The sequence below is a fragment of the Melopsittacus undulatus genome (assembly GCF_012275295.1).
Source record: "Melopsittacus undulatus isolate bMelUnd1 chromosome W unlocalized genomic scaffold, bMelUnd1.mat.Z SUPER_W_unloc_5, whole genome shotgun sequence".
NCBI classification, from domain to species: domain Eukaryota; kingdom Metazoa; phylum Chordata; class Aves; order Psittaciformes; family Psittaculidae; genus Melopsittacus; species Melopsittacus undulatus.
In genome coordinates this window covers 646,213-661,325 of record NW_022993947.1, presented here as the reverse complement: position 1 = coordinate 661,325, position 15,113 = coordinate 646,213, and positions in this window count along the sequence as shown.

Here is a 15,113-nt window from a genome sequence, read left to right as displayed (position 1 = left end):
CAATCCCTGTGTCCGCCTTCCAAGACTTGGGTGGTGCGGTCAGAGCAATTGCCGGTGAAGACCGAGGCAAAGAAGCCATTCAGAACCTCAGCCTTCTCCAAATCCTGTGTAACTAGTTCTCCCAAAAGCTTCTGGAGGGGACCTACATTGTCCCTAGTCTGGTTTTTAGCCGCTATGTACCTTTAAAATCACTTCCTGTTATTTTTAAGATCCCTAGCCAAGTTTAGCTCCAATTGGGCCTTAGCTTTCCTAACTTGGTCCCTAACTTCCCAGACAACATCCCTGTATTCATCCCAGGCCACCTCTCCTTGCTTCCACCTTTTATAAGCCTCTTTTTTCTTGTGAATTTTTCTCAGAAGCACCTTATCCATCCAAAGGGGTCTCCTGGCCCTCCTGCTATGCTTCTTTCTAGTCGGGATGGACCAATCCCTATAATGCTGCTGAGCCCATTCAGTCCACGATATCAAGTTCCATCCCCTGTAATAGTTTTTCGTAGCAGGAGAGACTGTGTGCAGTGCTGGATCGTAGCCTGCTCATGCTTATCCTTCCTTTACTGCAGAACTTCTCTGCTTCTATCAAAGTTCATTCTCTTTTGGGATTATGGTTAGAGGGAAGTCAGGGCCAGTCGCTGGTGACCTGAAGACATCTAGTTGATGGGCTATAAAAGTATTACATAGCAGGCAACAGCGTATAATTAAGTTCATTGGATGTTTTCCGCTAATATCAAATCCCTTTGAGGTATACTTCGGACTTCCCCATCTTCCCGCATAACCCACCAAGTACATCCTGATCTCTGAGCAAAAGCAAACCCACAAGTGGGTTTGCCTTTACCTGAAGCAGGAATAACCCAGATTGTCTTCCCCAGCGAGTTCTTAATGTGCACCACAGGAACTTTGTCCCCCTCTACAATATGTAAAAATTCTGACTGGGCTGGGCCAGCCCTGTTGGCAGATCCTCTGGTGTTGACCAACCAGGTGGCCTTTGGTAAATGTGTATCCCAATGCTTGAAAGTTCCCACACCCATTGCTCTCAGTGTAGTTTTTAACAGCCCGTTGTACCGTTCAATTTTCCCAGAGGCTGGTGCATGGTAGGGGATGTGATATATCCACTTGTGGAGACAGTGTTCTCACAGGAAAATGAATATTTGGTATATGAGCTCTGAATAACTCCAAGGGATACAGCAAGGCCATGGGAGGCCCGAGGAAGCCTAAACAAGCAAGATAAGAAGAAGCTGGAATTCACTGAGTTATGAGAACTGTGGACTGTTGGCAAGCGTTCGAGGTCAAGTTCTCACACCTGTGCTTAACCAATTATATGTTAGTCACTAAGGGTCCTCAAGACAAGTATCCAATCATGATATGCCAAATTGCTGTAGGTGTGTGTAAGCAATAGTATATAAGGAGTTAATGCTTTGCAATAAATGGCTTTTTGTCTGATCACATTGATCTCTGACTGAGTCCGTTTTGCGGCAAATGGCGCCCGAACAGGGACCCTCTATAAGTTCACACTGAAATGGAAGAGGGTGTGAATCGCTGGGCCGTGAAGAAATTGGCTGGAATCGATCTGGCTGGACCAAGATCGGGAGGCAGAAGCCTCGGAGGAGGGAATCCTCGGATCGGAGCCTTGTGAGCCCGGAAGACACTGCGCAATGCATATAAGGTAAGCAGCCGGACGATTGGAAGGGAGCTTAAGGATGGGAAACCAGTTAAGTAAAGAAGATGAAGCAATGCTTAAGCTCTTCCAACATATCCTCTCTGAGAGAGGGATAAAGTATGATGATGAAACTCTGAAGAGGCTTTTACTCTGGTGTAAAGAGAAAAAGCTAATTGTGGAGGTTGGTGAAGCTTTTAAGATTGAGACTTGGGAGAAAGTTGGGGTGTGTTTGTGGCACGATATTTCCCAAGGGTCAAAGGAGGCAAGGCCCCTTGCCACACTGTGGCGACTGTTAAAAGACACATTAACTGCTATGAAAGCTGAGAAGGAAGTAACCATGTCTGCCTTTGCGACGTTTTCGGACTCGCCTGAGCAACCGCCGGCTGCTGCTGGCGCACCAGTAGCAGCCGGAGTGTTGGTTTCGGGCGAGGCAGCTCCAGCTCGAAAGCCCGTGCGTCAGAAAGTACGGATGTTTGAGGACCCAGTGCCCCCCTCCTACCCCACAACATGCGATGAGGGGGCTTGGGAGAGGGAGGGTGCGCAACCACGACTACCTATGGTTAAACCTTTTTGTGATGCTACTGCCCCAGAGGCAGACAATATCTCTCCCCCGGCCCCCCACCCCCTACGGACGGGGAGAGAGAACCTTTTGAGGAGGATAATAAAACTCCCACTTTAAAACACCCCCCTTCGCCTTTGACACCAGCACTCGCATCGCTCCCATCGGAGCCGCAAAATAGCCAGGAATGGCATCGCTGGTCAAGGCTGTTAGATCAAAAGCTACAAGATTTACAAGACCGCCTGGAGGAGCTGGGGCCTAAAGATAAGGAGCAAGCTCTCGAGCAATCCACAGAAGTTAACCCTTGTGAGGTGCCGCTACCGCCAACTCCGGCACTCTCTCAGCAAGCTGCTCCCAGTGCCCTGAGATGGCGTGGTCTTATTCAAGTTGCGATTATAGATGGCACTGTTTTACCGATTGATGTCCCCTCTCCATTTCCAGTTATTGTGAATGCCCAAGGGCAACCTCTCTGGACTCCTATGGATTGGAAGGCTATGAAAGAACTAAAAGGAGCAATTGCTCAATATGGGTTGTCTTCCTCATATACTCAACAGATGCTAACTGCCTTATTTTCTAGTATGGTGTTGACTCCTAGTGATTGTTATCGAATAGCTACAATTTTGTTAACCACCTCCCAGGTCTTACACTTTAAGAGTGGGTTTGAAGAGTTAGCTGCAAGAGCTTCTGGTGACAATTTAGCTCGCAATCCCACTGACCCTTTATATGGCATCACATCTGACATGCTACTAGGGAGGGGCCGATTTTATCCTGATGCAGTACAGACTCATATGAGGGTTGAGGTTTTACGGCAAGCACAGCAATTGGCATTAGCTGCCTTAAAAGCTGTGCCAGAGGCAGGAAAACCTAATCCGTCTTATACATTGTTAAAACAGGGAGCTACTGAGCTTTACATGCAATTTATCAATAGATTAACAGATGCTATTGGAAAGAATATTGATTTGGCATCTAATGCTAAAGAGTCTGTGCTTATGTCCTTAGCTATGGAAAATGCTAACCCGATTTGTAAGCGTATTTTACAGGCTTTGCCAAAATCTGCTGGATTACAAGAAATGATGGATGCATGCTCTAAGGTGGGCACAACAGAGGAAAAGGCGGAATATATGGCACATGCCTTTGCCGCTGCTGTCAGACCTCTTCTACAACAAGGTCAGGATGATCGAGGGGGCATGAAGGGTGTAAGATGTTATAATTGTGGATGGCTGGGACATGTTAAAAAACAATGCACTGCAAAGAAATGTTGCCCCCCCCCAGGGCAGCGGCTCAAGTGTTTGTGCTAGATGTGACAGACATGGTCACACAGCAGCAGCATGTCATTCTAGGTTTAAGAAAGATGGAACCCTGTTGGGAAACTTGGTGGTGAGTGCGACACCACTCCGCGCAATGACACAAAATCAGGGTGTCTGGACTGCGTCCCTTCCGCCACAGTAGGGAGTGCCGGAGTGGACGTGGCAACAGCAATAGATTTTACCATTACTGATACTTCTGTCCATTGCAGTCCATCTACATTAAGTGGGCCCCTTGGTCATGGGTTATGTGCTTTGCTATTAGGACGCTCATCAACATCGAGGACAGGAGTCTTTGTATTACCAGGCGTAGTTGATGCTGATTATACCGGAAACATTGGGATCATGGTGCAGACACATGCATCCCCAGTACACATCCCCAAGCATTCTAAAATAGCTCAATTAGTTCAATTTGAAGCAAAAGTTCCCCAGATGGGGCAAAGAATCAGAGGAAATCAGGCATGGGGTTCCGCAGGAATCCCACACATTTTGTTTGCGTTGGATATTGCAAAGCACAAACCCGAGGACCAGGTCTCTATATGGGGCTGTAATAATCAAATAATTAAACTGCCTATGCTAATCGACAGGGGGGTGATGTTACTATCATACCATATCGTCAGTGGCCAAAAGCTTGGCCCCTACAAACGGTTGCCACAGGAGTTGCTGGAATCGGAGGAATGCGATCGACAAAAATTAGTACAGAATTGGTGGATGTCTTTCTATCTGATGGCAGTCATACACGCATCAGACCATATGTCATGCACTTTCCAATTGCATTGCTCGGACAGGATGCTCTTAGTTAAATGGGAATGAGATTGATTACAAAAAATTTTTAATGGCGGCCATTGATGCATGGCCAACCTATAAATTACGATGGCTTACTGAAACACCTGTATGGGTTGATCAATGGCCACTGAAAAAAGAAAAGCTGTCCCATATTCATGAATTGGTGGCTGAACAATTAGAAGCAGGCCATATTGTGCCTTCTACCAGCCCATGGAATACTCCTATATTTACCATCCCCAAGAAAAGTGGAAAATGGCGATTGTTACATGACTTGCGGGCTATAAATGCCGTCATGCAAGACATGGGTGCCTTGCAAGCTGGTTTACCTAGTCCCACTATGATACCCAAAGGATGGGATTTAATAATAATTGATTTAAAAGACTGCTTTTTCACAATTCCCCTGCATCCGAGTGATCGGGAAAAATTTGCTTTCTCTGTCCCAGAAATTAACAAAGGAGAACCAGTAAAAAGATATGAATGGGTTGTGCTGCCTCAAGGTATGAAAAATTCTCCTACTATTTGTCAGCTTTATGTTTCCTGGGCATTACAGCCAATTTGTCAATACTTACAGCACTGTTTAATTTACCACTATATGGATGATATTCTGATTGCAGGGCGGGATTTAAATAAGGAACACCTACTTGGACTATTACAATCAGAGTTGGCAAAGGCAGGTTTGGTCATTGCATCTGAGAAAATCCAGCACGAAGCCCCGTGGAGATATTTGGGGTGGATTATTTCCGGAACTGAAGTCAGGCCCCAAAAGATTGAAATTACCTCAGATATAAGAACCTTATCTGATGTTCAGAAATTGATGGGTGATATTCAGTGGATCCGTCCCTTATGTGGCATTACTAATGATGATTTGGCTGAACTGATGCCCCTATTGAAGGGCAAGCCACATGCGGAGGATAAAAGAGCTCTGTCAAAAATCCAGCAGGAGGCATTGGCCCATATCATGGCCAAGGTATATAACTCTTATGCCTCCCGATGGAATCCAGATTTGCCTATAACCTTGTTCGTTCTAAACAATGAATATCATCCATTTAGCCTGTTAGCACAATGGAACTTGCAGAAGACTGATCCCTTGTGTATATTAGAGTGGATCTTTTTACCTTATCGTTTGCGCACTACTGTCACTACGTGATTGGAAGCATTTGCCCTTTTAATCACGTGAGGCCGTGCACATTGCCGGGAAATCCTAGGCAGTGATCCATCACAACTTTGTTTACCTCTTACCAAAATATGGTTGGATTGGGCACGGCAATCTTGCACTGCCTTTCAAATTGCCTTAATTGATTTCTTTGGCCAAATTAGTGTACATTTCCCACCTTATAAATTGTTCACAGTACTAAAGAACAACCAATATGTGGATGCTACCTTTTATACCAGCAAGCCTGTTTCAGGTATAACTGTGTTTACAGATGCTAGCAAAAGCAATCACATGGCTGGATATGTTTGGCAAGCGGAGGATGGTTGGTAGGAACAGAAAATACTGGGCCAATCCACCGATTCACTACAAACGTTGGAACTAAGTGCAGTCATTGCGGTGTTCCAACGATGGCCTGATACACCACTTAATATTGTCTGTGACTCCTTATATGTTGTAGGAATTGTTCAGCATCTAGAAAGGGCAATTTTACAAGAGGTTACTAACCGCAGATTGTCGACCCTGTTGAAAACTCTGTTACATCCTTGTCGTGGTTTAAACCAAGTCCCCCAACTCCCAGAGAGTTAGGAAGGAGAATCCAAGGAATGTAGCCCCCACGGATTGAGATAAGAACGGTTTAATAGCTAAGGCATAACACAATAATAATGATACAGCCAATAACAAGCGAAAAGAATACAACACCCCACCAGCCACCGACCCATAACTCACTCCACCCTGCCTGGCCGAGCACCGTGTGCTCCCTCCTCCATTTTCCTCTAGAGCTCTACCCCTCCAGCTCTCTCTCTCCCAGTATGCATCCTGGGCATCACGTGCTATGGTATGGAATACCTCATTGACTAGCCTGGGTCAGGTGTCCTGTCTCTCCTTCCTCCCGGACTCCCCTCCTCCCCGGCAGAACACGTGCCTTGAACAAAAGGCACTTGAACAAAAACAAAGGCCTTGAACAAAAACACCCTCAAAACATGCTCACTATCAAGCAACTATTCCCAGCCCAGAAGTCAAAACACAGCACTGCACCAGCTACAAGAAGGAGAAAAATGACTGCCACGGCTGAACCCATGACAATCCTGTAAATAGTCGTAACTGTGAATATTTTATTATGCATATACGCAGCCACTCAGGCCTTTCCGGAAGCCTTTGCAACGGGAATGATAAGGCAGATAAATTAGTTGCTCCAGCATGGGCAGGGCCACCAGTAGATATTTTTCAACAAGCTCGGACATCTCATGCCTTCTTCCACCAATCAGCAAAAATGTTGGTTCGACAGTTCGGCCTGTCCTTGACAGATGCCCAAGGTATTGTACAGTCTTGCCCTGACTGTCAGGGCCAAGCAGTGGGCATAGGCCTTGGGGTTAATCCTCGAAGCCTTCAACCTCTTCAGCTTTGGCAGATGGATGTGACCCATGTGACTTCTTTTGGAAAACTGAAGTATGTCCATGTTACTATTGACACCTTTTCTCACTTCGTGTGGGCCACTCCCCTGGCTGGTGAAACAGCACGCCATGTAATTGTGCATCTACGTGGCTGCTTCGCAGCTATGGGAGTACCTTTACAGCTCAAAACAGACAATGCACCTACTATTCTTCTTCAACACTTTCTAAATTTTTGAGCAATTGGGGCATTTCTCATATTACTGGTATTCCTCATTCTCCTACAGGACAAGCTATCATTGAACGAACACATCAAACACTGAAACAGTTATTGGAAAAACAAAAAAAGGGGGAAGAAGGGCTTACGCCGGTAGCAAGAATACAGAAAGCTGTATATGTTATGAATTTCTTGCGACTAACAGGAGACTTTAACGACCATCCTGCTGTAATACATGGCCAGGCGTTAGGCTCAGGTTATATGAATAAGACTCAGGGTATCCTGGTCCAATACAAGGACATGGAAACTGGCATTTGGAAGGGTCCTGTGGAAGTAAAATTAAGTGGTCGAGGATATATGTGTGTATTTACAGACTCCGGCCTGTGGTGGGTGCCAGCTCGGTGGGTGAAGCCCTGGAAAGAGCCAGAAGCACCAAAGGAGAACCGGGATACACCCTTGTCAACAGCTGAATGAGTTAACTGGATGAACTCTGAACTTCTTTACTGTAAGAGTGACAGAGCACTGGAACAGGTTGCCCAGGGGGGTTGTGGAGTCTCCTACGTTGGAGATATTCAAGGTCCGCCTGGACAAGTTCCTGTGTGACGTACTCTGGGTTACCCTGCTCTTGCAGGGGGGTTGGACTGAATCTTTCAAGGTCCCTTCCAACCCTTGGGATTCTGTGATTCTATAATTTATCCAATACATGGGTCTTGTGAACTGTGGGTCTCTCACGAGTGTTTCAAATATAAACAACGATTATGGGTTAGGTTACCCTTTTGCACAAAGTCAGTCTGTGATGCTTATGAGCTAGAAGTTAGTGAATATAAGTATATCCATGTTTCCAGCGACCTTTGAAGACCTTTATAGATATAGCTGACCACTTCTTCCAACATAGGCTGGCCAACTCTGTCGGAATGAGTGTGCATTTTGGTCAATATAGAAGCCCAAGCCTCATGCGATGTGAGGGAGGCAGAACCTCTGCGGGAACGCCCGCTAAGGTTGAGCCTGCCACCTCGCACTGCAATGATGCTTCTCGGAGCTGATTTCCTGATAGTCTTCACAAGGTCCTTGTGCCATGCTCTGCATGTGGGACTGTGTAGAGGGAGTAATGATTGTCTGGATTTTGTGTTTCAAATATTGTAGTTGGGTGAAGTGTGCTTGTGGGATCCCAAGCGTGTGTGTGTGTGTGTGATGAGGGCAGACAGTGTTCTGTGTATTTTTTTTTGTTTTGTTTTGTTTTGATTTGTTGTTGGGTTCATGTAAAGGTTTTTACACCTATTGGGTAAGAATTTTATGCATGCTAAATAATTAACTCACTCTAGCTGTTATTAATGGCTGTAGTTTTGATGTATATTGCTTCAAGCTTGTTTTCCAGACAATATGGTCTGAACTGTAGGGGTTAGAAAGTATTGCTTTTGATTCTGCATGTGTAATCAAAAAAAAAGGGTAATGCTACAGCAAACTTGACTGTTAACACTGTACAGTTTACTTCTGCAGCCGCTTCACATCCCCTTTGCATCAGAATGCTTCTGCTTTAAGGAGTCACTTTAACCTGTCTATTTCTCAAGAACTGATAACCCGGAGGAAGTGGTATATTTCTGTCCTCCTACCTAGAGGTCCACGGCAACTGCCTGCAAAATTAGTCAAGCCTTGCCATGAGCTGGACAGATGAGTGGAAGAACCCAATGCATCAGCTACATAAGCTGACCATGAAAACCCCAAGCATAATGAGATAGAGAGAAACGAATGATTGTAAAACATCACTTGAGGGCAACTGAAAAGTAACAGCTTGAATATGTGTGCTTGTAAAGTAGCTATTATTAGAGGCTGGGATTTTGCATATAAAACCACCTGTATTTACTAGCCAGTTGCTAATAAGAAACTATACCTGGTTTTGTATGGAATTGTCACTTGTAAAAGAGATGTTAGAACATGCAAATTTGCAGCAGCTGCTAGAAAATGCTAAGGTAAAAGCTAGAAACATTCTAATATGATGGTAGTGTTATAAAGCAAGTAATGGAACAAATTAAGAGGGTGGGAGAACTCCACTGGTAAGAAGTTTCTTTGGTTAGTCCCTCGCTGCCATTGGCATCTTCAGCAAGCTGCTGCACTCTGTGATAGTTACTCTGCTAATGTAAATCTATGTGTGCTTTGCTGTAGTAGTGACTTGTTACTGGGTGAAGCAGGTGAAACTCTGCATTGACAACAAGGTGCAAGGACTGAGATTGACCAAATGCCTGCTACCACAGTCAAGGGCAAGACTGGGTTGGCCTCTGTGTCTGCCACCAAGAAGAACCTTTAGCTCTGCTGCTGGCTGCAACCCAGCAGGCGTAGAGCGGTGGAGACACATGCCATGCCAGACCTTGATGTGAGGGATGGCCTCCACTGTTATCAGAGAGCTATCCAGGAGAAAAGGGTAGGCTCAGCTGTGTACAGCTATCAACAGGACCATACTGACTGCCAGCGAAATATACAAAGCCCCAGAACTCAACAACATAAAGAAATAGCAATGACAGAAATCTTTGTTATATCTGTTCTATTATTTGTGACCATGGGTAATGGACAAGTATACTGAGCACAGCTGTTATATCCCCATTAGTCCATCCTGTTACATGGTGTGTAGGATTCAGTGGTATGCCACGTGTTATTAAGGTGACTTCAAGTGACTTCAAACCAGACCAATCTTACTGAAATAATGCTACCAAGAGTAGTGGGTTGTTATGTTATACAAGTCAAGCAGTGATAGAACAGACACACCAAATTGTAAAAAACTTTTAATAAAACTAAAAAGGGAAGTGGAGACAGTGGAGACACTGTGGAGACACTGTGGAGACAGTGTTCTCACAGGAAAATGAATATTTGGTACATGAGCTCTGAATAACTCAGAGGGATACAGCAAGGCTGTGGGAGGCCGGAGGAAGCCTAAACAAGCAAGATAAGAAGAAGCTGTAATTGACTGAGTGAGGAGAACTGTGGACTGTTGGCAAGCGTTCGAGGTCAAGTTCCCACACCTGTGCTTAACCAATTATATGTTAGTCACTAAGGGTCTTCAAGACAAGTATCCAATCATGTTATGCCAAATTGCTGTAGGTGCATGTAAGCAATAGTATATAAGGAGTTAATGCTTTGCAATAAATGGCTTTTTGTCTGATCATATTGGTCTCTGACTGAGTCCTTTCCGCGGCACCCACTCAATGCCATGTTCTTTGGCCCAAGTGCCTATAAGGTTGTTCCGAAAATGAGTCCCATTGTCTGACTCAATTCTCTCTGGGGTGCCATGTCACCACAAAATCTGTTTCTCAAGGCCCAGGATAGTGTTCTGGGCAGTGGTGTGAGGCATGGTGTATGTTTTCAGCCATTGGATGGTTGCTTCCACCATGGTAAGCACATGGCGCTTTCCTTAGCAGGTTGGGGGGAGTGTGACATAGTCAATCTGCCAGGCCTCCCCATATTTATACTTCAGCCATCGTCCTCCATACCAAAGAGGCTTTAACCGTTTAGCTTGTTTAATTGCAACACATGTTTCACACTCATGAATAACCTGGGCGATAGTGTCCATTGTTAAGTCCACCCCTCGATCATGAGCCCATCTGTATGTTGCGTCTCTGCCCTGATGGCCTGAAGTGTCATGGGCCCGCCGGGCCAAAAATAATTCCCCTTTATGTTGCCAATCTAAGTCCATCTGAGCCAATTCAATCCTAGTAGCTTTATCCACTTGTTGGTTGTTGTGGTGTTCCTCAGTGGCCCGACTCTTAGGTAAGTGGGCATCTACATGGCGTACCCTCACCACCAGCTTCTGCACCCAGGCAGCCATATCTTGCCATAATGCAGCAGCCCAGATGGGTTTACCTCTGCGTTGCCAGTTGCTCTGCTTCCATTGCTGCAACAACCCCCACAGGGCATTTGCCACCATCCATGAGTCAGTATAAAGATAGAGTACTGGCCACCTTTCTCACTCAGCAATGTCCAGGGCCAGCTGGATGGCTTTCACCTCGGCAAACCGACTCGATTCACCCACTCCTTCAGCAGTTTCTGCAACTTATCGTTGAGGACTCCATATAGCTGCCTTCCATCTCCGATGCTTTCCCACAATACGGCAGGACCCATCAGTGAACAAGGCATACTGCTTTTCACTTTCTGACAATTTATTATATGGTGGTGCCTCTTCGGCACGCATCACCTCCTCCTCTGGTGACATTCCAAAATCTTTGCCCTCCAGAATGCCAGGATGAATGGAATTTCCTATTCCAGCTCGTTGTGTAATTAGTGCAGCCCATTTACTCCAAGTAGCATCAGTTGCATGATCTGTAAAGGAGACCCTGCCTTTGAACATCCAGCCCAGCAGTGGCAAGCGGGGTGCCAAAAGGAGCTGTGCATCAGTGCCAATCACTTCCAAAGCAGCTTGAATTCCTTCATAGGCTGCCAGGATCTCTTTCTCAGTTGGGGTACAGCTGGCCTCAGATCCTTTGTGTCCCAGACTCCAAAAACCAAGGGGTCGACCTCGAGTGTCCCCTGGAGTTTTCTGCCAGAGGCTCCAGGTAGGACCATTCTCACCAGCTGCTGTGTATAGTACATTTTTTAACATCTGTCTCAGTCCGGACTGGTCCAAGGGCTCCTGCATGAACTATCTCACGTTTAATTTGCTCAAGGGCTTTTTGTTGATCAGGGCCCCAATTAAAATCATTTTTCTTCCGGGTCACATGATAGAGAGGGCTTACGATTGAACTGTAATTTGGGATGTGCATTCTCCAGAACCCCACAGCACCCAAGAAAGCTTGTGTTTCTTTCTTATCAGCTGTGGGAGACATTGCCGTTTCCTTGTTGATCACATCTGTGGGGATCTGGCAACATTCATCTTTTAATTTTATTCCCAAAAACTTAATCTCCTGTGCAGGTCCCTTGACCTTACTCCATTTTATGGCAAAACCAGCTTTTAGCAGGTTTTGGATTATTTCCCTCCCTTTCTCAAAGACTTCTTCCACTAAATCGCACCACACAATAATGTCATAAATGCATTGCAAGTGTTCTGGAGCTTGCCCCTGTTCCAGTGCAGTCTGGATCAGTCCATGCCAGATGGTAGGGCTGTGTTTCCACCCCCAGGGCAGTCAGTTCCAAGTGAACTGGACACCCCTCCAAGTAAAAGCAAACTGTGGCCTGCACTCTGCTGACAAAGGAATTGAGAAAAAATGCATTGGCAATATCAGTTGTGGCATACCACTTGGCTGCCTTTTATTCTAATTCATACTGCAGTTCTAGCATGTTTGGTACAGCAGCACTCAATGGTGGTGTGAATTCATTCAGGCCCCAATAGTCTACTGTTAGTCTCCACTCTCTGTTAGACTTTCGCACTGGCCATATGGGGCTATTAAATGGTGAGCAGGTCCTGCTGTTCACTCCCTGCCTCTCCAGTCTACGGATCAGATTATGGATGGGAATCAGGGAGTCTCGATTGGTGCGATGTTGCCGCTGGTGCACTGTTGTGGTCGCAATTGGCACTTGTTGTTCTTCGACTTTCAGCAACCCCACAACAGAAGGATCCTCTGAGAGACCAGGCAAGGTGGACAGGTGCTCAATTTCCTCAGTCTCCAAAGCAGCAATACCAAAAGCCCATCGGTACCCTTTTGGGTCTTTGAAGTACCCTCTCCTGAGGTAGTCCATGCCGAGGATGCATGGAGCCTCTGAACCAGTCACAATGGGGTGCTTCTGCCATTTCTTCCCAGTCAGGCTGATTTCAGCCTCCAGTACAGTCACCTCTTGGGACCCTCCTGTCACTCCAGAAATATAGATGGGTTCCACCCCTTGACAGCTCGATGGCATCAGGGTACACTGTGCACCGGTATCTACTAGAGCCTTATACTTCTGTGGGGCCGATGTGCCAGGCCATTTGATCCACACAGTCCAGTAAATACGATTGTCCCCTACCTCCACCTGGCTGGAGGCAGGGCCCCTCTAATAATAGTGATCACAACATTGACCACTTACGACTTGTTGACAGTTCCTGACTGTCGGCCCCATTGCCCCAGCATCGGAGCAACCAGGTGATGTGCTCCCCTGATTGATGGGTAAAATCTATAATCCCTTTCAACATGACTTAGGTGTCCAAGATTGTGATGATGATGACTATTAGTGGGGCCCTGCCTCCTGCCAGGTCAACAAAAAGCCCTTGAGCAAATTAAACGTGAGATAGTTCATGCAGGAGCCCTTGGACCAGTCCGGACTGAGACAGATGTTAAAAAATGTACTATACACAGCAGCTGGTGAGAATGGTCCTACCTGGAGCCTCTGGCAGAAAACTCCAGGGGACACTCGAGGTCGACCCCTTGGTTTTTGGAGTCTGGGATACAAAGGATCTGAGGCCAGCTGTACCCCAACTGAGAAAGAGATCCTGGCAGCCTATGAAGGAATTCAAGCTGCTTTGGAAGTGATTGGCACTGATGCACAGCTCCTTTTGGCACCCCGCTTGCCACTGCTGGGCTGGATGTTCAAAGGCAGGGTCTCCTTTACAGATCATGCAACTGATGCTACTTGGAGTAAATGGGCTGCACTAATTACACAACAAGCTGGAATAGGAAATTCCATTCATCCAGGCATTCTAGAAGTCGTCATGGACTGGCAAGAGGGCAAAGATTTTGGAATGTCACCAGAGGAGGAGGTAATGCATGCCGAAGAGGCACCACCATATAATAAATTGTCAGAAAGTGAAAAGCAGTATGCCTTGTTCACTGATGGGTCCTGCCGTATTGTGGGAAAGCATCAGAGATGGAAGGCAGCTTTATGGAGTCCTCAATGACAAGTTGCAGAAACTGCTGAAGGAGAGGGTGAATCGAGTTGGTTTGCTGAGGTGAAAGCCATCCAGCTGGCCCTGGACATTGCTGAGCGAGAAAGGTGGCCAGTACTCTATCTTTATACTGACTCATGGATGGTGGCAAATGCCCTGTGGGGGTTGTTGCAGCAATGGAAGCAGAGCAACTGGCAACGCAGAGGTAAACCCATCTGGGCTGCTGCATTATGGCAAGATATGGCTGCCTGGGTGCAGAAGCTGGTGGTGAGGGTACGCCATGTAGATGCCCACATACCTAAGAGTCGGGCCACTGAGGAACACCACAACAACCAACAAGTGGATAAATCTGCTAAGATTGAAGTGGCTCAGATGGACTTAGATTGGCAACATAAAGGGGAATTATTTTTGGCCCGGTGGGCCCATGACACTTCAGGCCTTCAGGGCAGAGACGCAACGTACAAATGGGCTCGTGATCGAGGGGTGGACTTAACAATGGACACTATCGCCCAGGTTATTCACGAGTGTGAGACATGTGTTGCAATTAAACAAGCTAAACGGTTAAAGCCTCTTTGGTATGGAGGACGATGGCTGAAGTATAATTATGGGATGGCCTGGCAAATTGACTATATCACACTCCCCCCAACCCGCCAAGGCATGCGCCATGCGCTTATCATGGTGGAAGCAACCACAGGATGGCTGGAAACATATGTTCTGCCCCACACTACTGCCCAGAACACTATCCTGGGCCTTGAGAAACAGATTTCGTGGTGACATGGCACCCCAGAGAGAATTGAGTCAGACAATGGGACTCATTTTCGGAACAACCTTATAGGCACTTGGGCCAAAGAACATGGCATTGAGTGGGTATATCACATACCCTACCATGCACCAGCCTCTGGGAAAATCCAGCAGTACAATAGGCTGTTAAAAACTACACTGAGAGCAATGGGTGGGGGAACTTTCAAGCATTGGGATACACATTTACCAAAGGCCACCTGGCTGGTCAACACCAGAGGATCTGCTAACAGGGCTGGCCCAGCCCAGTCAGAACTTTTACCTATTGTAGAGGGGGACAAGGTTCCTGTAGTGCACATGAGGAATTTGCTAGAGATGACAGTCTGGGTTACTCCTGTTTCAGGCCAAGGCAAGCCCACTTGTGGGATTGCTTTTGCTCAAGGACCCGGATATACTTGGTAGGTAATGCGGGAAGATGGGGAAGTCCGATGTATACCTCAAGGGGATCTGATTTTAGGGGAAAACAGCCAATGAACT